This window comes from Rattus norvegicus, chromosome 16 (assembly GCF_036323735.1).
Source record: "Rattus norvegicus strain BN/NHsdMcwi chromosome 16, GRCr8, whole genome shotgun sequence".
Lineage (NCBI taxonomy): Eukaryota > Metazoa > Chordata > Mammalia > Rodentia > Muridae > Rattus > Rattus norvegicus.
The window spans coordinates 1,004,180-1,032,004 of NC_086034.1; the positions used below are offsets into that span (position 1 = coordinate 1,004,180).

The window sequence follows — 27,825 nt, forward strand, 5'->3', positions numbered from 1 at the left end:
ACAGGAGTGAAAGAAGGAATGTTCACAAGTGTGTTCAGGAACAACCCTGCTAGGAAGGGCCCTTCATTCATTTTCTGTTATGTGCCAGATAATGTCTATGTTGTTTGAGTGACTTTCACACTACCTGTCTGTAACCTTGTGGGCAAGTCCTAATACCATCCGCTCTGGGCTTCTCATCCGGAAGATTTCAAGTGGGTAGCTAAGATTGGATAAAGACTCTTGCTCCTGAGAGTAGAAGAAAAACACCAGGTTCATTGGTAGAGAACAGCCAGATATCCTTAGACTCCTTCCAGGATCAGACATTGATTGCATCTGGTTGGGGCTCGTAGGGCTGGGGAAGGAGACAGAGCTGGGGAAGGTGACATAGCCATCCCTGTCCTCCGCAGGTCAGGACAGGAACATACACCCGTGCTCCCAGAACACATGCTGTGGTGCCTCCATGGATATGAGCGTCCCACCGTCCTCCTCCACTCCTTGCAGATCTCTGATGGCCTGTGGGGGAAGAAAGGCTGCTTCTATACCCAACTGACAGGTAGCACTCTAGAGCCTTCCCACCACCCTGGCCTAACCTCAACATAGCATCCCCGGCATCCTGCCTCCCAAATGGTACAGCGACCAAATCCAGACCTCCTGAGCCAGTAAAGCTGCCTTCCAGTGGAGAACTCAAGGCAAGAAAGAGCGTGTGAACTACAGGCAGACTGCATGTTACACAGCTGGCCCACAGGGCCGGATGTAAGCTAGAATCTCCCAGTGCTTAACAAGACCACACTAAAGCAGGCCGTGTGAGCTATCACTCAGCTGTCTACCCTCGCCCTCAGTCTCCAGCCTCTTCTAGGTCTGCCCCAGTCTCTCTTCTGCTCTCAAGCTCCCCCTTCCTCTTCCTGTTTCTGCTTCCTTGTCCATCCTTTTGTCTAAGGGCAGCACTACAATGTCTGTTTGCTCTAGATAAAGGCATTCTTGGGCTCTGCTATCCGTTTGCGCTAGACAAACCATGTCCTCCCTGTGCAGTGGGTCAGAATCTCCTGAGCTCTGTGGAGGGCCACAGGCCACAGTGTTATCTTGCCATAAAGTTATTCCATGTGTACTCTGTGTGAGGGGTGGGGATGTGCAGGTATACGCACCTATGCATGTATTACATGTGTATGTAAATATGTGTGCAGGCATATGAACCTCTGTGCCATATGAATGTGTGCATGCATTCGTGTGTGTGTGTGTGTGTGTGTGTGTGTGTGTGTGTGTGTGTTGACTAGAGGTTGGCATCAGGTGTCCTCCTGCCTCACTCTCCATTGTGTTTTTTTTTTTTTAAATGATGTCTCTTTGCTGAACCTGGAGCTCCCCAATTGATTTAGATCGGTAGTCAGTGAGCTCTCGGTTTCTCCTCCCCCTCCAAGCACTGGGCTCACAGATCTCATGATGGCTTTCTATGTGGGTGCTGGATATCTGAGCTCAGACAGAACCATCTACTCAGCCTCCTCTCATATCTTTTGAGAGCACAACTCTCAAGGGCCTGCCTTCTCTCCACACTGCCTGTCATTGGAAGGGAAGAAGAGAGAGAGGATAGGGGAGGAGAGGAGAGAACAGAAGGGAGAGGAGGAGGAAGGAGGCATTCATCCCCACAGAGATTGTATTGGAATGTTTTACTCTGTGTTCTGGCTCCGGCAGCACCTTAGTTAATGGAATGTCAGGCTATGGCACAAATTTATAGCTGAAGGTTTACATCACAGACAGCTGCAATGAATGACAATAAATTAATTTAAAGTGCTACCAAAGTATATGTGCTTATGAGCTCCGGACTAATAATTTATAAATGCATGCCTTTTATAATCCCGGCCTTAAGTCTTGAAAGCAGCTAGTTAAAAAGCAGTCACATGACATAAATTATTTTTATTCATATCATGGTGTATGGTGAGGTAGTAAAGAAGGAGAAGATGGTGGTCACCAGCCCATGACTTCTGCAGCCAGCCATCTCTCCTTTGTCCGCGTCCCCTGCTTCTGAGAAAGTTAGACCTTGTACTGGCTGGTTTTGAGTCAACTTGACACAAGCTAGAGTTGTCAGAGAGGAAGGAGCCTCAGTTAAGGTAATGCCTTCGTGAGATCCAGCTGTAAGGTATTTTCTCAATTAGTGATCAAGGGGGAGAGCCCAGCTATTGTGGGAGGTATCATTCCTGGGCTGATGCTCCTGAGTTCTATAAGAAGGTAGACTAAGCAAGCCGTGAGGAACAAGGCAGTAAGCAGCACTCCTCCACAGCCTCTGAATCAGCCCCTACCCTCCAGGTTCCTGCCTCCAGGTTCCTGCCTCCTGGTTCCTGCCTCCAGGTTCCTGCCCCCATTTAAGTTCCTGTCCTAACTTCCTTCAGTGATAAACAGCGATGTGGATTGTTAAGTGAATAAAACCTTTCTTCACCAAGAAATGCTTTTTGGTCACTGTGTTGTGTCACAGCAATATGAATACTAAGACAGACTTCATATTCCCTGGCTCTATCCTTCCACTGGGCAAGCATACCCCCAACATCCTGACGCCCCTTTCCTAAGGTACAGTGAAACTCTCCTCCACTACGAAGTCTCTCCTCCAAGCGAAGAGTTATGGGGATGTCTTGCTCCTTAGAGAGAAAAGGCAAACATTGTTTTGTGTGTGTGCACACAATCAGCACAGGCATTCTCACAGGAGGTGGGGGAGAGACTCCCTGATCCTCCATAGCTTTACCTATAGAGCCAACTTCCCAACAGATAGCCCTGATGGGGCCATTAGAACTGATAAGGCATCAGTAAAGTGTGCTTTCCGCTACCTGCTCTATGAGGTTAGGAGCAAGTTCAAAGTGCTTTATGACACTGGGAACTGACTGAGCCTCTCAGACAAACATGAGCAGCTCTTCACAAATGGGAACTGGCCCTTCCCTTAGGCAATGTTGTTCCATGCCCTTATCTCCCTAAAGTCAAGCCTCACTCTTGTGCCCTGCACCCTCCACCATGGACCCTGCCAGCTGCTACCTTGTTAGGCCCATCCGGTCTCATATTAGCTCACCCTTGCATTACCCGCACCATCTCCCTAACACTTGGCAGCTTTTCCCACCAAGAGGCTCAGTTGGTTCTTGCATCTTTTGATTGGTGTTGGCCCTCAATTTGCTTTGGCCTTAGACCAGGTGGACAAGGGTACCACACAACTTCCAAGCTTGGATCTTCAGGGACCTTACATTTCATTGCCCCACCAGGTCAGCAGGTCTAGCCTGGTTTCCTTCCCAGACCCAAATGCCCAGCTGCCTCCTGGGCTTTGAAGGTTTTTCAGACATATGACTCTGTTCGCTCCCACCTTTTCTTATTGTCTCCCCTCCCCATCCTCCTTACTTGCTCTTTCTCCTAAGATTGGAACAGCTGCCTATCCTATTGCCAAGTCCCCAATCTGCTGCCCTCTTCACTGTTCCCACCTCACATAGGGTCAGTCCCAGGGGATGGAAAATGTCTCAGAGGGTAAAGTGCTTCTCTTGCTAGCATAAGGACCTGAGTTTGAGCGCCAGAACATGTATAATAAATGCCAGATATGGGGACCAAAGAGATGGCTCGGTGGTTCAGAGCACTTAGTGCTCTTTAAGAGAACTTGGGTTCAGTTCCCAGCACATACATGGTGCATCACAACTACCTGTAGCTCCCGTTTTAGGGGCTTGTTGTCCCTGAACAATTGTCCCTGAGACAGAGAAAGAGACGGAGACAGAGACAGAACCATTTCTGACGTCCTCTTCTGTTCTCCGTGGCCACCTAATATTCACAAGGTGCACATGAAAACAAAACACTCAAATATGTAAAAGAAAACTATTTTTATATTCTTTTTGCCAAACATGGTTGCATATACTCGTAATTACGGAACCAGGGAGGGAGGGACAGGAGGATCCCTAGGGCTCATGGATCAGTTACTTGTCCCAATTGGTGAGGCACATGCACTCACATTCATACACAGAGAGAGATGGAGAGAGACAGAGACAGAGAGATACAGAAAGGCAGAGAGACACAGAGAACAGAGACACAGAGACAGAGAGAACAATGGCGTCCAAGGCCTTGGTATGGTAACCTCTCAACTGGCCCTGATTGTCTCATTGAAACTGCTCTCTCCAAATCTAGGCAGCTTGCCACACACGCACACACACGCACACTCATTCCATCCTCTGCCTATGCATTCACTCTCTCCTCCATTGAGCAGACCTTAATTCTATTGCTTTGCAGCTTAAGTGCCCTCAGTGGTCCCAGCCGACTTCCTAATAAAAGTCACACTTGATGTGACTTATGGGTTCTCCAGCCTCATCTCTGACTGTTCCTCATACCCAAGATCACTAGCTCTTCCATTCAGGAGTCTTCATGTGACTGTTCCTCCTGCAGGGACACCCTTCCTCCACAGGCTAACAGATGCCATCCACAGCAGGCCTTGGTTTCTCTCAGAAGCCGGTCTGAGCCTGGACCCCTCGATGGGTGACTGTCCTGCTGGCTTCCCCAATGTTCCCTCACCTTTTCTCCATCTTCCACCCACACTCTCCCCTGCTCTTTGTTTCTGGCCCATCTATCTGCCTAAATGTTCTTTGGGGAGTAGTGTGTCCCTCAGCAAAACAGTCAGTTAAGGGTGGGTGGGCAGGAACCACCTGTCCCAACCCAGCACAAGAGTGGGCACAGAATAATAGTACTCCAAAATAACAAATGGCCCTTCTGATTCCCAACAGAGTATGGTTCTGACCATTTATAAAGGAGCCCCTGCCTTTAGCCACCATTTAGCTACTCGGCCATTTAACATTCATCTTCTGGTTCCCCATGTTCTAGACACAGGAATGATAAATGAGTGGGTTAATGAAGTTACTTACATATCAAAAGGACAATGCTAATAAGACACACAGAAGCTTGGAGACTTTCACTAGCTATGTGCTAAGGGAAAGAAGCCAGTCACAAGAACTGCATGCTGGTGGGCTCCATTTCTGTGACATTTGGGAAGCAATCCAGAAGTGATAAAAAGCTGACCCAATTTCCCAAGAGTTGAGCCACTGGAGAGAGTAGGAAGGTGAGCAGTTTCATGGCTCACTGGGTAAATCCACTTGCTGTATAGACATAAGGACTTGAGCTCAAATCCCTAACACCCATGTTAAAATCTGCCATGGCCATGTACACAGTTGTAACACCAGTGTTGTGAGGGGACAGCTGTAAATTAGCTCATCTCTAAGTTCAATTACAGATCCTGTCTCAAGGAAATAAGGTGAAGGTGACAGAAAGTAGCAGTCAATATCATCCTGTGGCCTTCAAAGGCTCATTAGGAGATGGGCCACAGTAGAGAAAAGAGTTTGATCTTGAGGACACAACAATGCAAACTTCCAAAGCCAGGTTGCAAAGATGATATGGATGGAGAGAAATGGAACAGAATATCCAGAATTGTAGGGCTTACCCATCTGCTGTAGGCGTAACAGGAAGGAACAGAAAAAATATTTGAAGCATTAATGACTGAGAACTTCCCAGAATTAATGTCAGACCCACACAGAACCAGGAGGCTAAAAACATACTGTGTAGAATGTATTAATTCCTCTCTCTCTCTCTCTCTCTCTCTCTCTCTCTCTCTCTCCTCTCTCCATGTCTCTCTCTCTTCCTACTCTGTCTCTGTCTTTCTGTCTTTGCCTCTTTCTTTCCTCTCATTCAAACTTCAGAAAAACTAAAGATGAAGAAAAAAGTTCTGGAATAAGTAGAAGAAAAAAGAAAGGAAGGAAGAAAACCTTCATGTATGAGAACAAATATACGGACTAAATCACACTTCCCAGATACCACCCCTGCAAAAGAGGAGTAAAATGAAATATTTAAAGAGTTGAGTGAGAGAGAGAAAAAAATGTCAACTACAAATTCTGTTTCCTGCCAAGTTATCCTTCAGAAGTGAATGAAAAGACAAGACTTTCTCAGATCAAACAAAAGCTGAGGAAATCTGTCTATACCAAATCTGCCTTGCAAGATATGTAAAATGAAGTTTTTAAGACACTGGGGAGATGGCCTGAGGACCTGAGTTCAAATTCCCAGCATCCACATAAAAGTCTGGCCAAGGACATTCGGTACTACAGACAGAGCTCATGGGTCTGTCAGTCCTACCAAAATGACAAGTTTCCAGTTCAATAAGAGACCCTGCCTTGAAGCAATAAATAAATAAATAAATAAATAAATAAATAAATAAATAAATAAATAAATAAATAAAGTAAGTAAGTAAGTAAGTAAGTAAGTAAGTAAGTATGTATGTATGTAAGTAAGCAAGTAAGTAAAGATGGATTCAGGAAGAAAATTGACATCCTGCTCTGGCTTCTACATGCCAGAACACGGATGTGTGTACCTGCACACAGATGCATATGCACCACACACATAGGCAAAAGGAAGTTCTTGAAAGAGAAAGTTATACCAGTCAAAGCCTCAGAACTACATAAGAGAGGAAGAGTACCAAAGAAAGAATAAGAAAAGGTAAGAGAAACGTTTTCTTAGTCATAATTTACACACTAGACAGCAATTTGCTTAAAATGACAGCAAGTGTGCTCAACTATCAGAAAGATTTATAAGATTCAGCTGTCAGCAGAGACGCTCCCTCCTGCAGGAAATGGGAACAAACACAGAGACCCACAAGCAGACATGACACACAGAAAGAGACCTTAGAAACACACAGCTCTACATGGGACTCCTCAAATTCCTCCCCTCGTAGCTTAGGGAATCCCTCAGAAGAGTGTGGGAGCCAGAGGAGATGGAGGACACCAGGAGAACAAATCTCTCTAAATCAACTGAGCAAAGCTCATATGAGCTCACAGAGACTTGCACAGCAAGCATAACATCTAACACAGGTCTGTACCAGGTCCTCTGCGTATATATTATAGTTTTCACACACACAGCCAATGGACAGAAGCTGCTGACCCCTGTGGTTGAATTAGGGGAAAGCTGGAAGAAGCTGAGGAGACCATGTAGTAGGACCAGCAGTCTCAACTAACCTGGACCCCTGAGATCTCTCAGATACTGGGCCACTAATCAGGCAGCATACACCTGCTGATATGAGACTCCCAACACAAATACAGCAGAGGACTGCTGGGTCTGGACTCAATCAGAGAAGATGCATCTAATTCTCAGGAGCCTGGAGCCCCCAGGGAGTGAGGAGGTCTGGTAGGGTGGGGGATTGGGGTAGCGTGGTGTTTCCACTGGGCTCCTGAGTGTGTGAACAAGAGGGTCTCTGACTCTTGTGCCTTCTCTTGGGCTCTTTTCCTTCTGTTAGTTTGCCTGGTCCAACTTTGATGTGATGGTTTTTCTTTATCTTGTTATATTTTGTTTTATCTTGTATTTTGTTTTATCTTATATTTATATATTTGCTATATTTTGCTGCTAATTCTTAGAAGTCTGTTCTTTTCTAATAAGAGACAGAAAAGGGGTGGACTTGGAGGGGAGAAGAGGTAGATAGAAATTGGAGGAGTAGAGGGAGAACTGTAATCAGAATATTTTTGAGAAAATAATCTCTTCTTTAAAAAATAATTTATTAATTTTTATTTTCTGTTTTCCCTGCTCATATGTCTGTATGAGGGTGTCAGGTCCCCTAGAACTGGAGTAATAGACAGTTGTGAATGGCCATGTGGGTACTAAGAATTGAGCCTAGGTCCTCTGGAAGAGAGATCAGTGCTCTTAACCACTGAGCCATCTCTCCAGCCCCAAGAATTTATTCTTAAAAAGAAGAAAATGTTAGAAAGGAAAGAAGGGAGAGGAGAATGAAGGGAGGCTTTTTATGTGAAACCCCTTTCTTTACCTAAAAAACAAACCCTGAAAGATCCTAAATCAATAACCAGAAAAAAATAGTCCTCAATCAAAAGCATATGAACCCAAGACTCGTCCAACTTTTATTGTCTTGATATAAGAAAAAATGAAATAAAAAAGAAAAGAGGAAAGAAAAAGAATATCATCTGGGACAACTAACTCCACAGACTTTCCACTTTGTCTAAGAAGCTCTTTTTATCAGGTTGAGACTGCCAGGCCAATACTATCCCCATTTTACATATGGGAGAACTGAGTCTCAGAAGAGTCACTTAGCAATAATATGGAACTCACTTCAGAACAAAATGTTCTCAAACCACAGGACAGGTTTTCTTTCTCTTCTCTTCTAATAAACTTAGATTACTACCTCCTGCCACAACAGACAATTTGCTCAAAATAAGAGCAACAATGTATTCAGTGATCCTGTTTGTGGGAGGTAAAATGACAGGCTCACAGGAGAGATAAGGGAGAAGTCAGGAATACTTTGTTACTATCAGATACTTACAGCTAGTGACACAAAGTAACATTATTTGACAACGGAGTTAGAAGAGTTACAAATATGTATCAAACGCCTGTTGTGTGGGCTCTGGTGTTCCTAGGCACCCAGGATTCTAGAGTTTTGTTATACATGGGGGAAAGAAAATAAACTAAAGTCAACTATTTTAAAAAGAAGTATAATTGCAGTACTGGCGTAGGCACAGAGCCAGGTGGATCTCTGAATTTGAGGCCAGCCTGGTCTACAGAGTAAATTCAAGGATAGCCAGGTTACACAGAGAAACCCTGTCTAGAACCACCTTCCCCAAAAGGAGGACCAGGAGGAGGGAAGGGGGAAGGGAAGGGGAGGAGAAAGGGGGGGGGGGGAAGAGGAGAGGAATAATATAGTTGGTATACTAAGAAAAGAAAATGAATCATATAAAGTGATAAAGCCACAAAGGGCAAAAAATCAAAAACAAAACCCAGAAGTCATGCTAGGAGCAAATCAAGAGCAACTGTTAAACAGCTTAGATATAGTATAAAAGACATAGCTGTTTGTATGAGCTTTGACTTTACCTCACACGGGCAAGTGACAAAGACAGAGTCAAAATCAATCACCATACATCTCAACCTCAAAAGCTAAAAATCATAAAACATCAAGAAGAAAATCTGGGAAGTTTCCGTAAATAAGACATGGGAAGTCCATGTTTCTTGGATTCGGAGAGTGGCCAGATACACCCCAGTTATGGAGAAATACCTGCAATGCATACATAGATTGATAACAATCTTGTTTCAGGAATTTACACGAAGACTCTTTGAACTCAGGAATGGCAAAGCCAGTGACCCAATTAAGTGAGCCAAAGACTCAACTAGATACTTCATCAAAGAAGGTGCACGCACATGAGAAATGTCAGCATCATTAGTCATTGTAGAATTGAAAATCACAAAAGCAAAAAGTTACCATTATGTAGTGGCCAGAAGAGCTTAGAGGGGTGACGACAGATTATCAAGTGTAAGGAATATGGGGTAAATGATACCCTTTTATATTGCAGGTAACCGACATACAAATACCTGAAAAAGAGTTTGTTTGGTTTTCCATTTTCCTGTTTCACAGGTAGCCCAGGATGACCTAAAATTTGCCATGTAACTGAAAATGACTCTTAATTTCTGATCCTCCTATCTCCACCTCCTGAATCCTGGGACTACAGAGGTGTGCTGCTTTGCCTGATTCATATTGTGCTAGGGGTTGAACTCAGGACTCTGAACACCAGGGCAACATCACCAGATTCCCACCAATTTCTTATAAAGTCAAACACACTCTTAACCATTCACCCAACAAATCCACATCTAGGCACTGATTCAAGAGAAGTGAACGCATACTCATCCACTGTGGGCTTGATTAAGCGTTGATGCTCACAAGTGTTCTGTTCCAAAGCCCCTAAATGTGAATACAAACTACATGTATAGCTGTTGGTAAATGGGGAAACAAACTACATTCTGCCCACGGACTAGATTTTTTTTTTGAACAGTGAAAAGGGGGAGCCAAAACAGGCTGAGGAGATGGCTTAGAACATAAAGCACTTGGTATGGGAGCCTGAGGACCAGAGGTCAGGTGCCCAACACCTACACCGATGCTGAGTGAGAAAACTAGCCCACCTAGAATCTCAGCAATGGGAGGCAGAGATGAGGTCCTCTAGCTTGATTAGCCAAACCATGAGCTCCGGGTTCAAGTGAAAGATCTCATGGCAATACAAGGTGAGGTAGAGGGCAGTAGAGAGAAACACCAGCACCAACATCTGGCCTTACCAGGGGCAGCCATGGAGGCAAAACGCTCTCTCCACAGGCCCAGAAGCCAATTCGGTTGGAGGTTTTTTCTTTCTTTATTGAGCACCTACTGTGTTCAATATACTACATACTGAGAGATTTGGTCATCATGCCTTTGTAAATCCTGAAGTCAGACTTCCTAGACTTCATTCTTGACTAATAACTGGGTGATGTTGTTCAAATTCCATAATTTGCCTCAGTTTACTCCTTTGTGTTGCGGGTCTCCTATGGGGCTTGTCATAGGTAGTCAATGCCATACTAACCGGGAAGTTACTTGACGAGCTACAAATGAGCGCTGTGGTTGCCATGGTTACAGTTCTGAAAGCCCCCATACCTGTGCATCTGCATTCAGTCAGTCAGAAAACTGGGCTGTAACCCTTGTCTTCGTGTCTTCACTGTGAGACCTGGAGAGGGTTATTTAGCCCCATTGTTCAGCCATTCCGTACCTCAGGTTCTTTTAAACAAGCCTCCCTCACCAGGTTGATGGGGATTAAATGAGTTGACAATTTTAAAAATGCTATTTTATTTTATTTTATCAAGATAGTGTGTCTTTATGTAGTCCTGAACAAGCTGGAACTTGCTTTGTAGACCAGGCTGGCCTTGAACTCACAGAGATCTGTCTGCTTCTGTACCTAGCTTTAGAAATCTTAATTATTCCATAGACTTTGTACAACTGAGGCATTTTAGCAAAGAAAACTGAAGCCCACTGACAATAACCAGGGTAACACGCAAGTCAGCCAGGACAGGAACCCTGCCTCCCAGCTCAGAGGAGAGCACATCTAACCAGAGCCAAGAGAATGTTCCTGTGTCCTGTCTCCATACCATATCAGGGCCTCCAAACACTAGAAGTAGGTTGGGAAAGGAAGGTCCTGCCCTCCCCAAAGTGATTGGCCTGAGTGTGAGGAGCTCAGGCCAGAGGCAGCCAATGGTCTACACAGCCAGTGGTCTACAGCCACGAGGTCCTGAACGTGCCCCATTTCAGCTGATGTCACAAGATGAGCAAGTTGAGCCTGGTTGGTGCTCACATTGAAGATGAAGCAGGTTATCCCTGGAAAATCACCCAAACCCAGTTTCCTTGTGACCCTGCTTGGGGCTTACCCAAAACGTGAGAGCTGCTACCCAGACATAAACAGAAGCAGAATCCTCCTTCCTCCAGCACACACACACTCACACTCAGGGTGAGGCAGACTGATAGAGTTGGAGTCTCCAGGTCAGACTGGAGACAAGAAATCCTAGGCCAGTTAGCATCCTCTCTAGACAGCAGACATGAGGACCTCTGAGTATTGCCCAAGGGAACGAGCAGGTCCAAGCCCCCCAGGCATTCTGTGCCTTGCAGCAAAGCCACCTGCCTGAGACCAGCCTTGTCTCCATTCTAACAAGACATTTGTGTGCCAGCTATGGAGTCAAATTGCTTAAGCATTACCTGGGGGCCAAGCAAGGCTGTAGGAGCTTCCTCCATGGGCCCAAATCTGGCTAGGGTCCAGCCTAGCTCTGGCTCTTCTTCCAGATTGCCCTTAGGAAAAAAATCACTAGAAATGCAAAGTCAAGGGAGTAGGCACAGGGCTCTGTGGATGGATCATGCTAGGTAGGGTAAGCTACAGGAGGGGATAATAGCCAGTAACCTGGGGGATTCAGTGGAGGAGATTGGTGGGCTGGCACTGCAGGGGTGAGTAAGGACACACAGCAGGACAAGCCAGTGTGTGCGGTGATGTAAGATCACAAAGCAGACAGGCGGGGAGCCTTGATAGGCTACAGAGTGAGATGGGCCAAGTATGATGAAAGAGGCTCAGGGCACCAGGCAGCCCGACTGACTTCTGGGCTCCTCTAAGCTGAGATCCAGTGCTTGCTGCTGGGACCCAGGGATCCAAGACAGATCAGGTACATCTAGAGGAGGACATTGACACCACCATCCCCCTCATTTCATAGGCCAGGGATCTCACCTGTTCTTCTAGCTAACTCCTCCAGGAAGCCACCGTGACTGCACCCCTAGATTTTCAGACTAGTATAACTACGAAAGAAAAACTGAATCTTAAGACCAAATTAGAAAATGTTATACTTTACGATTGGCTCCGAGAGTCAGATCTCAGCTCCTGGATAAAGGATCCATTGGGAGGTGCTTCTCCAAGCATTTATCCCAGGTTTTACTCCTAAATCTATCCAGGAAATGTCAGTTTCCTTACATATCAGACAGAGCAGACAACAGGGTTCTCATTTTATATGGGAGGAAAACATGTTTCTCAGGACACCTCAGTGACAGGCTTGGTGACAACCCACCCACACAAAGGCTGTAAGTGGAGGTCAGAGGTGTCTTGTTCCTCCCCACTTGGCACCATGAAGGGACCCAGAATGTGGACAGGACTGGCTATGCTGGGTCTGTTATCTCTTTGTCCCATAGAGAGTCTTGCTGGTCAGGAGCTTTGACACCAAAGAACTGTAATTCTGGCCCTGATCCTGTAGTTTAAAAAAAAAAAAAGGATTATGGAGACATCACAAACTCTCTAAGCCTTGGTTTCCCCATCTGTCACACAGGCTTGCAGTACTGTAGAGAGGGCATTTTTCCAGAATACAGTTTTCAGGTACATGAAAGATCACATTACTTATTGCCACACTGCTAGGGAACTCAGAGCCTCACACACACTAGACAAGCACTCGACCATTCAGTCATCTCCACATTTTAAAATATCACACTCAAGCCTGGTGGAGTGTTGCACACCTCTAATCCCAGCAATAAAGGGACAGAGAAAGGAGGATCTTTGTGTATTTGAGGCTAGCCTGGTCTATGTAGTGAGTTCCAGGATAGTCAGAGTCACTTGGTGAGACCCAGTCTTAAAACTGAAACAAAAGATAATAAAATAGAATATCACGCTCTTGGGTTTTCTTTCAGGAAGCTGAACTTGGCCATCCTGCCTCCATCAGTGTCAAGCTCTCACACCTCTGTCTCCCATGGGAAGGCAGATGTTCTCAGGGTCCCAGGAAAGTTATACAGGGTATAAACCACCCAGTCTGTTCTAAAAGCCACTGAAGTCTCATGACCTGAGATGGTGTGGCCCCTGGCACCTTGTGGCATCCTGCCTCAGTGGTCAAAGCACCAGGCCCACCCTTACAGGAATGAGAAAGGCCACATTCCAGGCCTGGGTCTGTCATCCTTTTTCTGCCCTGCCTGACCCTCTTCCATTCCCAACCCTCAGGAGCTCTCTGGGACTCACTCCTCAATACCAATGAAGAAGGAGGAGGGGGAGAAAAGAAAGTCTCTGGTTCCTGGCAGGCTTGAGACTGTTCTGCTACAGGCTTCAAGCCCCAAAGCAGAGAAATGCCTAGTCTGGTGAATGTATTGGCACAGGCTTGTAACAGCACCCAGAATCTGAGGCCAGCCTGGCCTACATAGAGGCCACCAAGGAAGGAAAAGAAGAAAGAAAGGAGGAAGGGACTGAGGACGAAAGGAAGGTAGGATAGAAAGGAAAGGAGAAAAGGAAAGAAGGAAGGAGGAAAGAAGGAAGGAAGGGAGGGAGGTAGTTTGGACCCATTCTGCAGGGAACAGCCTGTACAAATTGAGCATCCCTAATCTGAAAATTCCAACACGTGAGCATGTGAGGCTTTTTGAATGTGAATGTGATGGTCAGCCTGATCCCTAACTGCAGAAGACTTCCTGCACTGACCTGTCTTCCCCAGAGGACAGGTGGGACAGCGAGTGGATTGGTGGGATCCCAATTGGTGGAGCTGCTCAGAGGACAGAGGGCCTAACAGGCTGTGGCTGCCCAGTAGTAGCTCACAGGACCTCCACCCGCCCCACAGCCAAAATCCTTTGACTCTTGCCAGCCCACAATGCAGTCTGTGCCAGAGATGATGGGGAGCTCTAGAGAGCACAAGAGTCTTAGAGAAGCATGTGCCACAATGCGAGGTGCTCAAAGCCTTTGAGTGTTCCTGCTCCAGTGTTCCTGCTCCACAGAAGCTCTTCTGCCAAGAGAGAAAAAGAAGCTGGCTCATGCTATGGGTGTGTGACTGCCAGCCTTGTAGGGTATACAGGTCCTAATGACAGTTAAAATTAGAACACATTCGAGAAGCATTTTCACTATGAGACCTGAGCAACATGGTGGGGTGGGCTGGGGTGGGGTGGGGAGACCCAGGTGCTGCAAAAGCTATATCAGGGACCAATGTCCTTTCTCTTGTGCAGACCAGAAACTACGAAGGAAGCCTGAATTCCTGCCCTAGGCTCTGGTCTGTCTATCTGGGAAATGGGTGCAAGGACCCTTGCAGACTGTAAAAAACAAAGCCAGCCTTTATCTAAAGAAGCTTGCTCAATGGGGCTGCGAGCTAGCTCAGGGTATAAAAGAATTTTGCTGTCAGACTTGATGAACTGAGTTCAATCACTGGGATGCCCACTGTGAAGGAACTCCTGCAGATTGGCCTATGGCGTCCACACTGGGTGCTAGCAGTACCCCTCCATAAGTAGCTCCGGCCCCATATCCTCCTCCAAGTTGAAAAACCAGGGGACATGGTGGTTTCATTTCTGCCTCCTTGGCAACTCTAATAGGAGGGTCCTGTTCAAAGTACCACCCAAGTCACAGAGGCTCATTTATCTGCAAGAATACGGGAGATAACCATCCTATCTGAGGTCCTCTCCTGTGCTCCTCCTGTCTCAATGTGAGGGCAATCCAGAAGCATGCTGCCCAGGTCTGCTCCAGGATGGGGGCTGCAGGGAATGGGCTGGGGTGCTCAAAATATGAAGTCAATGAAAAATATATGCTCAGATTCTGGGGTGGGGGGTGCTGTGCAAGCATTCCCCAGGGATGCCAGGGATGCTCCAGACTGAAGGAAAGGAGAGTTCCTATCTCTTACCTGCCTGCTGGAGCAAACCAAAGGTTGGGGATTCTGTCCCACCCAGGTATGCAGGGGTAGACAATCTGACCTCTGTGACTCTTGCTCTTGGTGAGAAAGTGAATCATTTAATGTTTTCTGAAAAGAGTTAAAATCCCCTGGGTGGTCTTCAGTCCTGCTCTGTTCTGCTGCCTTCAGGATCATTCTAGAGCAAGATCATAGCACTCATTTGCTCACTCACCTTCAGAGCTCCCCATTACCTCTGCCATCTCGCTCCACCTGGCTAACCACTAAAACTTCCTCGGGCTCCTGCAAAGCACACAAGGCCTCTAGCCCCCTGCATCCTCGCTCCAAAGTCTCCTGGCTGCTAGAATTGCTTTCTCGTTCTCATTTACTAGGTAAGACTTCCGATACTCAGAGAGGCTGATCTGTGTGGCTAACATGGCAAGTGGACTTGAAATCTTAATTCAGCTCCTGCCAGCAGTAGCCCTAGTTCCCACTAGGCCCAGACGCTGCCCTTGGGTCACCAGCACACAGCAGAACTCTGAAGTTCAGTGAGTAGACCACCCCCAGCACCAAAAGGAGGCTTTTTTTTAAGCAATAAGGAGCAAACATAGTCTGTGCACTGCACATGGGGGTGGCAGGAAAAGGCACATCACTTCAGAGGGGAAAGGGCAATGGGGTGGGGGCAGGGGCCAGACTGAAACTGTCAAGGAGAGAAACGAAGATCTGATAAAGAAGCCACATGCTGAGCAAAACTGAGGTGAGGTATAGCCAGGAGGCTGGGGTGCAGCATGCATGCTGGGGTGCAGCAGCAAGCAGCAGAGGGAAAATGACTCAGCCCCCTGACTTTTGAGCTGCTTGGGTAACTGGGTAGCCATCCTGCAGTACATTCAGGCCTCAGGTTCCAGACTCTAAAGGCCTATCCTGCCCTAGAACTGGATTTGAGGGTGCTTGCACTGCCTACTCTGGGCTTGGCCTCCAGGGTACAGAAACTGAGGCTAGACAGGCCTCCCAACTTCAGTTGTTGCCATCTATAGGGTCTGGGTTTGCTCCTGTTCCTAGCCTGTGCTACTCAGACAGGAGACATGGGAATGAGCATGGGGCCAAACAGACTCTGAAGTGGCTAGCGCGCTTCATTCAGCTCCTCAGCTGATGTACTCCCGGCCTTGGGAATGATTACTTTTCTTCTGGGACCACTATCCCTTAGAGGTACATGCAGGCCAGCCATATTATCAGAATTTTAAAGGGGTAGATGCAATTTAATGGGGGTGGGGGGAGTTCCCTACTATGCAGTCTCTAGCCCAGCAGCTGAAGCCAAAACCAGCCTAGTTCAGAACTGAACACTCTACATCCCAGGACAACCCCAGGCTAAGGCCCACTATAACTGGTAGTGTCCTTATCACACTCTGGGCTGAGATTCCTTTAACTGAGACTCTAGGGGCCCTTCCCAGCCCACTGTTTGAGCCTCTCCATAAAAGGACAGGACCTTCCCTCCTGGACAGACTACAGTCAGAGGCCTGTGCAGGTTCTGGGACAGGAGCCCATGATTCAGTGGGAGTGGTCTCAAGAATTTGGGTGGTGGTGGTGGCGAACAGCCTGGCCCACAGAGAGCATCCCAGTGGCAGGAATCATGCAGAGTGAACCTCAGACACCACATCTGAGTACTCTGCTGGGCGGTAAGCCCCAAAGACCCCAATGGCTTAAATGCAAAAATCCACTCTCACCTTTCTCTAAATTCTCTAGCTGTGGCCATTGCCAAATGACTTGTGCCAAAAATAAAGAGAAATGATGAAAACTCAGTAAGCAAGTTGAATTTCATTGCATATTTTTCATGCGAAGAAAGGCTTTTCACAGAAAGGAACCCCCCACAAAAGGAGCTCTGAAAGTGAATGTCTATCCCTATGCTCCCTGATTTCCTGCACAGCTTCTTCTAATAGGAGTGGGTCATCTTTTGAGCAAGTAGCCAAGGCTGAGTGGATAGACTCCTGGCAAGACCCCTTGGTATCACTCCACCCTGGGCATCCATGGCAGTTCATACCATGTTGCTGGCTGCCCCGTCACTCAGTTTTATCAGTGTGCCAAGGAAAGTCTTCAAGTTCCCATTAGATATCTGGGAGCTCTTCTTGCCTCAGTTTCCCACCTAAGCTGAAATCATAGGAGTGCACCAGAGTACCAGGCTGTTTTCCATTATCTTCATCAGTAAACAGGGACTTGGAAAAGTAAAGCAATCTGCCCATATTCTAAGTGCACCAAGTAGATAAGAACTGTACCTGTTCTGAGGGAGACACTGGTTTCTTAATTCTGTACACTGATACCCCAAGGGCAAAGGTTATGCAGGAAACAAACCAACTTGTAGGGAACTGGGGACATGGGTAAGACCTCACCTCTGACCTTCTGTGTCTCCAAGGTGGGCAGGGAGGGAGACAGGTTGGACTGAGGTTGGAAGACATGTAAAATATGTTCACAGACTGCATGCAGTGGGCCTTGCTCTCCAGGCAGGAGCATTCTGTGTGTGGGGGGAGCCAGAGATTGGCTATGACTCCCCCAGGGCAGAAGAGCCCCAAGCCACTGTGAGGTACCCCCACCCCTGCATGCCCTGGAGGCTTCTGCACCCATTGCAGGTTTTTTTTTTTTTTTCACCACAGATTCTCTGAGCAGGATTGATGAACAACGTAATAACAGGGGCAATCACATTATTCCTGAATGCATTTTAATAAAAATCAAATAAAAGCAATTATGTGAATTTCCAAGAGGATCACCTCTCCTCCTTTCCCTGAGGTAGGAAATGGAATGAATTCAGGAAATCATTAAAATCAGAAACCCGAGCCGGGTGTACAAAGGCGGCCGGAAAGCCCAGTCCCCACCTGCATGTGGCAGCCAGCGGCGTGGGCGCCTTTCTTCAGCTAAATGAGTGGAAATTTCACCTATGGGTGACAGAGGGTAATTAAGGGGCAGAAGAGCCGTTTTGAAAGCAGGTCGCCTTTTGCCCCTCTAGCGTAGACTGGCAGTTTCAAAGGGACCTAGCCTTCCCTCATAGGAACATTTCTATCACCAGCAGACAGGGGCCTGGTGGACGCAGAAGGGGGTTCTTAAACTACCCAGTGTCCTGTGGGGACATACACAGCTCATTCCAACCAGATGCCTGGAGACTGAGTGTCCTGTTTTCATCATTCCTCACGGGCACAGGCTTGTCACTTGCAAGATCCTCTGACACCCCATCAGCTACTCTTAGGTAACCCTTGAGCTGGTGTGCTCCTTTCAGATGAAGGTAGCTGTAGCCAGAATGGGGCGGAGTCAGTGACACGCTCAAGGCTCCCCTGGTAAGGAGATGCCAAGTCTGAATTCTGGCTCTCCTAGGACCACCAGGGCAAGCCTACATTCCATGCTGTTGGTTACCTGAACCCAATGGCTTCCTCCAGGCACAGGGCTTGCAAGATTCAACTGAGTGTCTCAGTTGTGGCCTGGACCGATGATGCACTATTTCCAGGTACCACCAAGGTAGTACGAGTGTGGAATGAGGCTTCAAGGAGGCAGCCCCAGAGCTGGAAATGAGGAGTTTCAGGTTCTACCAGGCTGCCAGAGTGGCCTGCCTGGTAAGCCACGTGGCCACTAAAGGAGCTCTCACTAAGACCTTCTAAGTGGCCATTGGGAGGAACATGAGTGGATGGTAAGACAAGATCTGCCAGTCCCCTGTCATCACACTAACAGCCCAAAGCCACCAGGTCACCTGAAATGAGAGCCCCAAAGGACCCAGAACCTCCCTGATCATGCTAAGTCCCTCAAACACGTCTTACCCCTCGATTGCAGCGGGCACAGCAGCCCACAGGTCCTTGGAGGAAGTCCATATCCATGGAGTCTCTCTACCCAGGGCTGCCCAAGTGCTTTCAGGCACATGCTTACCCCGAGTCAGTCTAGAATTGTCCGCTTTGGGGCCAATGCTCAACTCCTCTGGGATCTCTGCCCTGCGAGTGGGTGCCCTTTGTGGTGCCTAAAGACACAGATGGATGCAGAGGTCAGATCTCCCAATGCAATCAAACCTTGGGGCTGGAGCTAGAAGAAGGAGCTGAGTATCCTGAGTGGGAAGGAAGGGGTCCTACAGGTAGTAAGCACTACCCAGACAAACACACAGTACACCTTGCTTAAGGAACGTCCAGCTGCCAGGTGCCGCCCTGCCCTGCTGGCTGCACCAGGAACTACGTCCTATTTCATAGCATTTGCTGCACAGGCTCTGAGTGGCCCTGAAGAAAAGGGAGATCTAAGAGTACAAGCAGATCCTCAAAGGTCCCCCCTTTCCCTTAAAGAAGTCATGCCCTCTGGGAGTCCAGTGCCATGTCTCAAAGGTGCAGTTAGCTCAGCGGCCCCAAGCACATGTCCTGAAATGATTTGTTTTTAAAAGGAAAGGAGTAACGGCCACATTTAGGGTATGGGTTCCTCCTGGGAAGTAGGGGTCCAAAGACAAGACTCCCCTTGTGTCTAAATAATCTAGCTCTTACGCAGAGTGGTCAGGAGCTTTTGTCACGACGTGCTCATAGCTCACAAATAGTCTTTTATATGTAGGAAATATAATGTAATAAAACTTTAATTGTGTATAAGCCCAGGTTTACAGGGCTGTTGCAGGGCTGGGTTGGCCGAGAGGCTTCTATGATTCCCTGGAGGCTGGCATCCTTAAAGGTACCCTACCCTGTGCTGCAGCAGTATGGAGGCCCAGGCTCTTTACCCAGCTCCACTGCATGAACAGAAGAGTCAGGTCGTGTCTAGAATGAGGAAGCCAGCCCACTCTTCGCAAGGAGCATGCACTTCTGCCTGGGCCTTGTGCTCTCTGTCCAGTGAGGACTCTGAGTTGCTGCTTGCTGTACCACATTTCCTCAGACTGTACCACTTTAGTACACGGTTCCTCGGGACACGTTGACTCCCCATTCACAGGCCTATTATAGGGGCTGTGAGGACTGCAAGAGACCATGCATGCTCTAGTACCCGCTGACATTTAGGATTCTTCTACCAATGCTGGTCAAAAACCAAACAAACAAAACTACCTGAGCAAAGCCTCTGCATTTGGGGTAGGACTGTCGTCTGGACTCTGCTCTTAATAGCCAGAGCCTCTGGGCCTTTCCCAAGGGCACACTGAGCTTCTGTGTGACATAGGACAACCAGAGCCCCTCTGAGGGGAGCGGGAAAGGGAGGGAGAGAGAGGAAGGAGAGGGCAAGCCCAGGAGAGCGAGAGTGAGAGTGAGTAAGTTCTGGCTAAGAAGAGAGCAGTGGGTCTGAAGCCAGTGACCTGGGCTCTGGTCTCCTGCCCAGGGATAAACCCCTTCTGCTTCATTATGGATAAACTGGGCCTCACCCAGGGAGCTCTAATCCCAGGCCTGGTGTAGAACTAAGTCTCCAGCTCCAACTGGGCTGGGACTGGAGGGGAGGGGAGGGGGGGGGGGAGAAGCATCAAAAGCCAAAGAGATTAGCATCATAGAGAGCCCCTGAGGGTGATCCTGGATTAATTCACCCTTTCACCGCACCCCTCCACACAGCCTTCCAAGCCTCCAAGGGCCCTGAGAGCCTGCCTGGGTGGGGGGGAAGGGTCACTTTACATTCTAGGGCCCTGTCACACACCTGAGACCCAGGTCTTACTCGGGAGTGGGGGGGTGGGGGAGGGCAGTGGTTTGGGCAGATTTACTGAGGAAAGCAGGTCTCTTAGTGTTCTAGAGGCATACATTCTTCAAGGACTCTTAAATGTATAAGGCTGGCCTTCAGAAGCCATGGTTGGGCCATCCTAAACTGGTGGGAGGAACAGGGTTCAGCATGGATCTGCCCCTGTAGATACCAACAGAGCTGGCAAGCATTAAGCATTTAGCAACAGAAAGCAGATGAGAAAGGCTGACAGATCTGGTATTGCCACCCCAATCCAGGCATGCTGGGTTCCTCCAGCCCTACCATCTCCTCTCCCCCCCCCCTCCCCGAGTACTTCCACCTACCTCTTGCTTCAAGAGGTTCCAGCTGGGGCTGGGGATTTAGCTCAGTGGTAGAGCACTTACCTAGGAAGCGCAAGGCCCTGGGTTCGGTCCCCAGCTCCAAAAAAAAGAACAAAAAAAAAAAAAAAAAAAAAAAAGAGGTTCCAGCTCCCATCTCCTGCCATCTGGTTCGTCTTTCTACTGACTGCAGGGTCCACTCTTCATGACTGCTCTGCAGGAGAAACTACGGAAAGTGGAAAGGACTGTGGAAGCTCAAAGAAGCTTTTAGAGAATCAGAACATCAACCTGGCCCAGGTCAGCTCAGCTCTCTTTACTCTGTACTGTCTTCAAAAGCCCACAAACACTGCAGGACTGCCCAACAGTGTGCATAGAAATGTGAGCCTTATTCCTAGATGAACTCTGATGCCCCCACCACTACAATCTACCTTCGCTCCTCCATCTGTCTGTCGAGTTTTGCTGTAGCGCATCACAAACCCTTCTCTCAGTGAACGTCTTCACATTGCTTTATCCGTCAGTGGCCTCCCTGTCCCCTAGCAAAGGGCCTGGAGGCGTCTCTTCCTCAGGTGCTAAACGCTTTATTTTTGGGGAGTCCCAAAAGGACAATGCATCACTCCACCCTATCTCTAGGCTAGGGTAAGGATGTGCAAAGTCTTGGAAGCCCCAGCCTCTATAAGCCACACGCCCACTCGCAGCACTGACATATTGCATCAAGTTCAACAGCTGGGATTCTAAAACAGATCGTCCTGGATTCAAATCTTAGCTTTCACCCAGTATCTGTGTGACCTTGGTCTTACGTAACCTGTCTGTGCCTTAAGCTATCTTTTTACTTGACTGGTTGGATCCGGGAAAGACTCCTCAGGCTAGCATCAAGTTCCCGATGTTTCCTCCTCTTCAGCCTCCATAATGTTGGGATCATGGTTGTGTGCTACTAAACCTGGCACACCACTGATGCTGGAAATAGATGAATTCCAGTGTCCCAAGCTTGGAAGGACGAAATGCGTCCACATATGTTTGAACTAAGCCCCTGTAATTTGCATTGTTATATATGTGTCTGCTCTAAGTAGTATTAGAATCTAATAATTAGACCCAGAAGAGGCGTTGGCATAAAGTCTACCGAGAAGAGGACGGAAATCCAGACAGGAACCGGAAAAGGGGGTTACATTTTAATCTCACTGAATGGTCAAAACCATCTTGGAAGTGGTTATCACCAGGCCTGCCTTGAAGATAAAGAAGCGGAGGCTCCCAAAGATGGTGTGAGCTCCAGAGAAAGCGAATCCCTTGTGCTGGGGCTGGGATGGAAGGCCAGGTCACATGGCTCCAAAGTCCACACTTTCAACAGCCGAGCTGCCTCTCTGTCTGGCAGGGAGATAAGCCCTGTACACAAATAGTTGTAATCCGAGGTAGAAAGTGATAAGTGTCAAAAGGACGATAAAGGCTCTGGGAGGGTTTGAGAGGGAGGCAGGGCTGCCCGAGGTGGGAAGAGAAAGGGTGGTGGTCAACAAGAGCTCGGGAGAGTGGGAATCAGCCAGTCTGAGTGGGGTCTGGGGCGGGGGAGTGGACAGGCAGGGTAGGTAGAGCCGGGGCAACAAAGATATGGTCTCTGTAGCCACAGCAACTAGCACCATGGCATCACCAGGGCCCAATAAATATTTGAGAAAGGAACAGAGTACGGAATGGAAGAAAGGAAGTGGTGGTGGTGGTGGTGGTGGTGGGGGAGGGCAGAGAGGAAGGTGGCTAATCTATCTCCCCTAAGCCCAGGATCTACTCATCTCACGGGATTCAGATCAGGATGGGAAGGGATGTATGTGGACAGTGAGGTTTGTCCCATACCAGAAAGAACTTTCCAGCAAATCGAGCTGGACCAGAATTTTCTTGGGGGCAACTCTGTGCTGTAGCCTGCTTGCACTGGCTGGGGAATGACAGCAGTTAAACTTTCACCAACTGTGTGAACTGCTAGGCATGCAGCACCAGGCCACTACCGTAGGACTATTTACACTAAGGGAATCAACAGATACTATGAATCAGGTTCTCCCCAGTCTGGAGAGCCAGGTGTTAAACATTTACTAGCATGCCACTGGGCAGAGGTCTGCTCTGTGAAGGAGCAAGCATTTTACTCTGGAAGAGAGAGGGAGGAGGGAGGGAGGGAGGGAGGGAGGGAGAGAGAGAGAGAGAGAGAGAGAGAGAGAGAGAGAGAGAGAGAGAGAGAGAGAGAGTGAGAGAGAGAGGCTGTTACTTCCCGGGGAGGATGAGGCTAAGGTGTTCTTGCTTAGTGAGGGGCTCAAGTCAGATGACCCGAGAAGCCCCTCTCTGCCTTCAAGTGCCCCTGAAACATTGAGTTTAAGAAAACACTGTACCAGGATAATTACTCATGCCAAGAAATCATTAACTACTTGACCTAGAAGGTAGGAGTAGGGCAAGAACCTAGAAACCATGGGAGAAGCTATGTGCTTACAGATGTCAGGGAAACCTTTTTTCAGTTCATACAGCCAGGAAGAGGCAATAGCAGGATGAGAACACAGGTCTCTGGGCCCTGGGCTCCTTCTGGGGCGTATGGGCTGAACCTCTGGGAACAGACCTGTCTGCATGGGGCCTGTTTGGCTGGTTTCCCCTCTCAGAATTATCAGATAGATGGTGGCAGCATGGGTCACCTCTGCCTCCTCTTTATTAGCTCTGTTTGACACAGCTGATAGCCAATAATTATTTACTGAATGAATCAAAGTCTCTGAGATCTTGTCTCCTGGCAACATCTGGGGCTAGGAGTGGCATCTTTTGAAACATTACCTGAGTTGGTAACATGGAATCAAATAATCCGGAATCAAATAATCCGGACAAGACCCCGTCCCACCCCCATGTGTGTGGTATCGGTCAAACCACCAAGCCATTTTCTTCTTCTTCCACAAAGTGGGATGTACAATCTGCCTGCCTCCTGAGATTGTTGTGGCACTTACATGGGACATAAAGTGCTCTTTACAAACTCAGAAGTGTTTTTCCCAGGGGAGGAAGGAGCTCGAGAAGCCAACTCTGGCAGCAGCTTCCTCACAGACCCTGGCCGGTGACCAGAATGTTGCTCTTGCAACATTGGAGTAACCTGGGTCAGAATTGTCCCTGGTCTGGAAAGGTCAGAGTTCAGGTACAAGAGGAAATTTCTCAAAAGAGATGTAATCAAAAGGAGATGGTCCCAGGAGTCTTGGGGAGCCCTTTCCAAAGAGCAAATGGGTAGTGGTCTCTGTAGAGAGCTGTTTGATGTGCCTCTAGGTTCCCATTCCTCTACCCCTGCAGATGGCCTTCCTTCCTTCCTGGAGCTGGCAGGAAATCCCCTGTGTTCACCCTGGAATTAAACCAACGTTTAAAGTGATGTCATAGAAAAGAGATCTTTGCAGCACCCACAAACAGGTGCCCACAGACCTGGATAGCGTAAGGGGCTAGCTGCCAGGGAAGGGGTCCAGCTCACCCAAGGCTGCAGGTGAGTGAGGAAGGAAACCATGATGGTGGGCGGTGGTCCTCCCAAACTGCACCCGATACTTGCAGAAGGTTCGAGGCAAGGTCTCTGGGTAACTAGCTTCTACTCCATCCATCTTAAGCAGCAGGATTCTGGTTCCGGATGACACAAGCCGCAGCTAGGAGCAATGCTAGTTCTCTTCTTTCATTTTAATTGGAGGGTGGGGGAATAGAGCCACTCACTCACTGAACAACTCAGCATCTTCAAAGCATCTGAGACTGTGTGTCCTTCATAAAGAACACAGTGGAAGGAGCACCAAGGCAGGTTGCAAAGTACAGGAATGCCTGTCACTTTGAGAGCTTCAATACTATCCCTTCTCTGTGCGATCTTGTGCAGAGCCATGCTCCACCCCCATCTGCTTTTCTACAACTTCCATGCAAGCTTGACTTCCAGGCACCTGTTCAACATTCTTCTTCCCTAAACCTGGAAAAATGGCATCTGTCTGGGCAGCCCTTCTTGGGAGTCTGGTCTCTGCATATGTACCCCATTATCGCCACTGCACTTGACTACTTGTCAACTCGCTGGGTGATAGTATAGAGCAATGAACCATTCTACCCGCCTAGAGGTACCAAAAAGCATTGGGTATCAAAGAGCTCTCCACTATGAGGTTTTCAAGGCCTCAGTTTTCTTATCAGTAAAATGGGGACATTAGCACCAATCCTCAACTCAGGTGAGGACCAGAGTTCAAGCTACTGAGGACCTGGCCTGTAGCAGGAACGTAACAGGCAGTCACCATGGTCACACAAATATGGAGGCAGTCTGGCAGCATTCAGGGATGGAGATGCTGTAGACTGGTGATATTATCAGAGTAGGCTCCCGAGCTGGTGGCTGCAGATATGGACTGGAAAGGCTGGGCTGGGTGTGTCTTAGGAAACAAAAGGAGCTTGTGCAAAAGCATGCAAGGAGTCGTATGCTTGAAGTGGTGGCTCTCCTGGAAGCCACCGAGCATGAAAAACATGAAGACACAGGTTAGGGCAGGAGAGTGTGAAAAGAGTGCATACATGAGACGTCAGGCCTGAGCTCTTTTATAGGGTGAAGGTGCTGCAGGACAGAGGCAGGAAGCCACTGTGCTCCGCCCCTGGCATGCTACTGTTTGTCTCCCCAGCTGCCCTTCCGCACACAGCCTGCTGCTTGGCAGAGCTCTGGCTGTATGGACAGGGTGCTGGCTGCAGGAAGTGGCCCACCTTTCATGCTTTCTCTGTACTTCCCAGGCCTGTGGCCTAGGGAAAGGCACCGCCTCCCTCTGTACCTCATCTTAGTCACCCATCGAAGCGCCCTTGTGAGGATCAGAGAATGGCAAAACAAGATGACACATCCTAGCTGGGTATATGACGGCCCACAGCTGTAATCCCAGCATTCAACCAACGCAGGACTCGAGTCCAAAGGTCAGTCTGGACCACGTGACAAGACCTTGTCTCAACGTGCCCCCAGCCTCCCAAGAAACCAATACGAATGGGTCCTAGATGGTCATAGTACTGGGAATCTTCCTCTGGCACCTCAGTTTTCTAGTGTTCAGAGAAAGGAGAAGAATGTAGCTGGCACTCTGTGCTAGAGGGTACAGGCTTTCTGAGCAGGATCCAAAGGTTCCTGGTCAACCACAGGTGAAGACTAATTATGTCCAGGAAGGGCTTAGACAGACAGAGATCAGTTCCTAGCAGGTAGTTGGTTAAATTCTTCCCCTTGAAGCACTTCAAAGGTCACCTCACCTGTATCATCCCTAGTAATGAGATGAGCTCAGGGGTGCAGCTAGACCTGGAATCCTACCCTGGAGCAGCCAGGCAACCTCTGTGCTCTTCCATCAGCCTGGTGATGCCAGGTTAGAGACATGGAAGGAGGGAGCGGGGAGCTCCTTTTCACACGTCTTTTGACTCCAGAGCAGAGAGGAACGAAGTGCCACCTTTACGACTGGTCCTGCCTCAGCCTACTGATGGCAGCCTGGTCCAGAGGCCATACTCACTGCACACTGCATAGATCCTCCAATCACTGCCTCCCTCTTGGCCCTTGGACTTTCTGCCTCCTACGACTCAGGCCCCGCCCTGCCCTAGCAGTGGCCCTCTTCCTTAGTCTTGATGGTTCCACCAGGGTAAGAAACTAGAGGCACTTAAACCTGCTGGAAAGGTGGCTGTGAACTGAGCCTGCTTTGCACAATGCATACTCTGGTGGGTACTGAAGCTGCCTTTTGAGCCAGGGGAACTACGGGAACCTACATTGACTGGGCATAGTGTACTTTGCATCTCTCTGTTTCAACCCAGGCCTATTGCTGACGCTGAGATTGGGAACAGCAAGGCTTGGTCAGTGTTACGAAACCTAGCCTTTAGTTTATAGAGGGCCCAGAAAGGAAGAACAATTTGCCTAGGACTACACAGAATTTCTGGAGGAGAATGCAGAGCAGTTGGCTAACAAGAGGTTGTATTAATAAAGGCCTGAGCCCCTTTGGAGGGACCAATGATGTCCCTAACTGCAGGCAATAAGTGAATGTCATAATTCCTCACTCAGCACACAGTAGGCACTAAATAAGCCATCCCTTCTAGGACTCCAGAGGGAGCCAACTGGCCCAGTAACCTCTTGGGCAGAGAAACGGAGATAACACGGGCCCGGAAATCCCAATGCTTGTGGCATGGGTTCCTCACAAGAGGCCTGAGTGTGATTCTCAGATTTATTGCTCTCAAGGTGTCATGCTTGGTGGGCGGGGAAGGCAGAAAGCAACACGGACTCTGTCCTGTTGGACTCCCCTATCCTCTGCAGCTACTTCTGCATTTCCAGGCTAGAAATAAGGGGTTGGGGACCAGCATGGTGGCTCATCATTGGTAAAGGCTGCCAAACCTGAGGATCGGAGTTCAACCCCCAGGACCTACATTGGTGGAAAGAGAGAACTAATTCCCCAAAGTTGTCCTCCAGTCTTCATGTATCTCCTTCCCCTCAAATCAATACATGCAATGTAAGTTTTTAAGAAAGGGGGTGGGGCCTTCTGCACAGGAGCTTCTGAACATGAAAGTTGGAGAAAGATCAAATTCCAGGGCTGAGTGCCATAACTTAGTGGACGTCAAGAGAACAGGAACTGGCCCTGGTGTTGCATGGGGCTATTCTTGCATCTCAAGGCTGAGAGGGGCTTTGGTGCTGGGGCGGGGTAGCCTTCTGGATGTCCCAATGCTGTGACTGAGCAGGATGCCTGTGACTCCCTTCAGCAAACTGATTTCTCATTTTACAAGTCAAGCTTTCCAGGATTTCTCAGACTATTCTCCCCAACCTGAGCCACCCACCGGGTAAGGGCGGGGGACGCAAGGGGGGTGTCTTCTTCTTGGAAATGTACTGAGACCAGGCCATTCCAGTGTCCCTAAAGGTCTGCAAGTGATTTCATGCCACCCACTTTCCCTAGGGATACTCAGCTGCCACCTGTGGGTGGGTAGTGGAGCAAGTTGCTAACAGTTCATCCCTTGTGACTGTCCGAGGACTGAGGCAGCACCGCCCCTA

The 27,825-nt window shown here is 48.4% G+C and overlaps 1 long non-coding RNA gene across 1 annotated transcript; it reads right to left on the reverse strand.

The window, feature by feature from the left end:
• Window positions 1–232: 232 nt before the first annotated feature.
• LOC120097507 (uncharacterized) lies at window positions 233–27,825 on the reverse strand. The gene is made up of 2 exons (XR_010058530.1): window positions 18,793–27,825; window positions 233–492 (listed from the first exon to the last, which is right to left on the reverse strand). It is a non-coding gene; the product is annotated as an uncharacterized LOC120097507 (long non-coding RNA).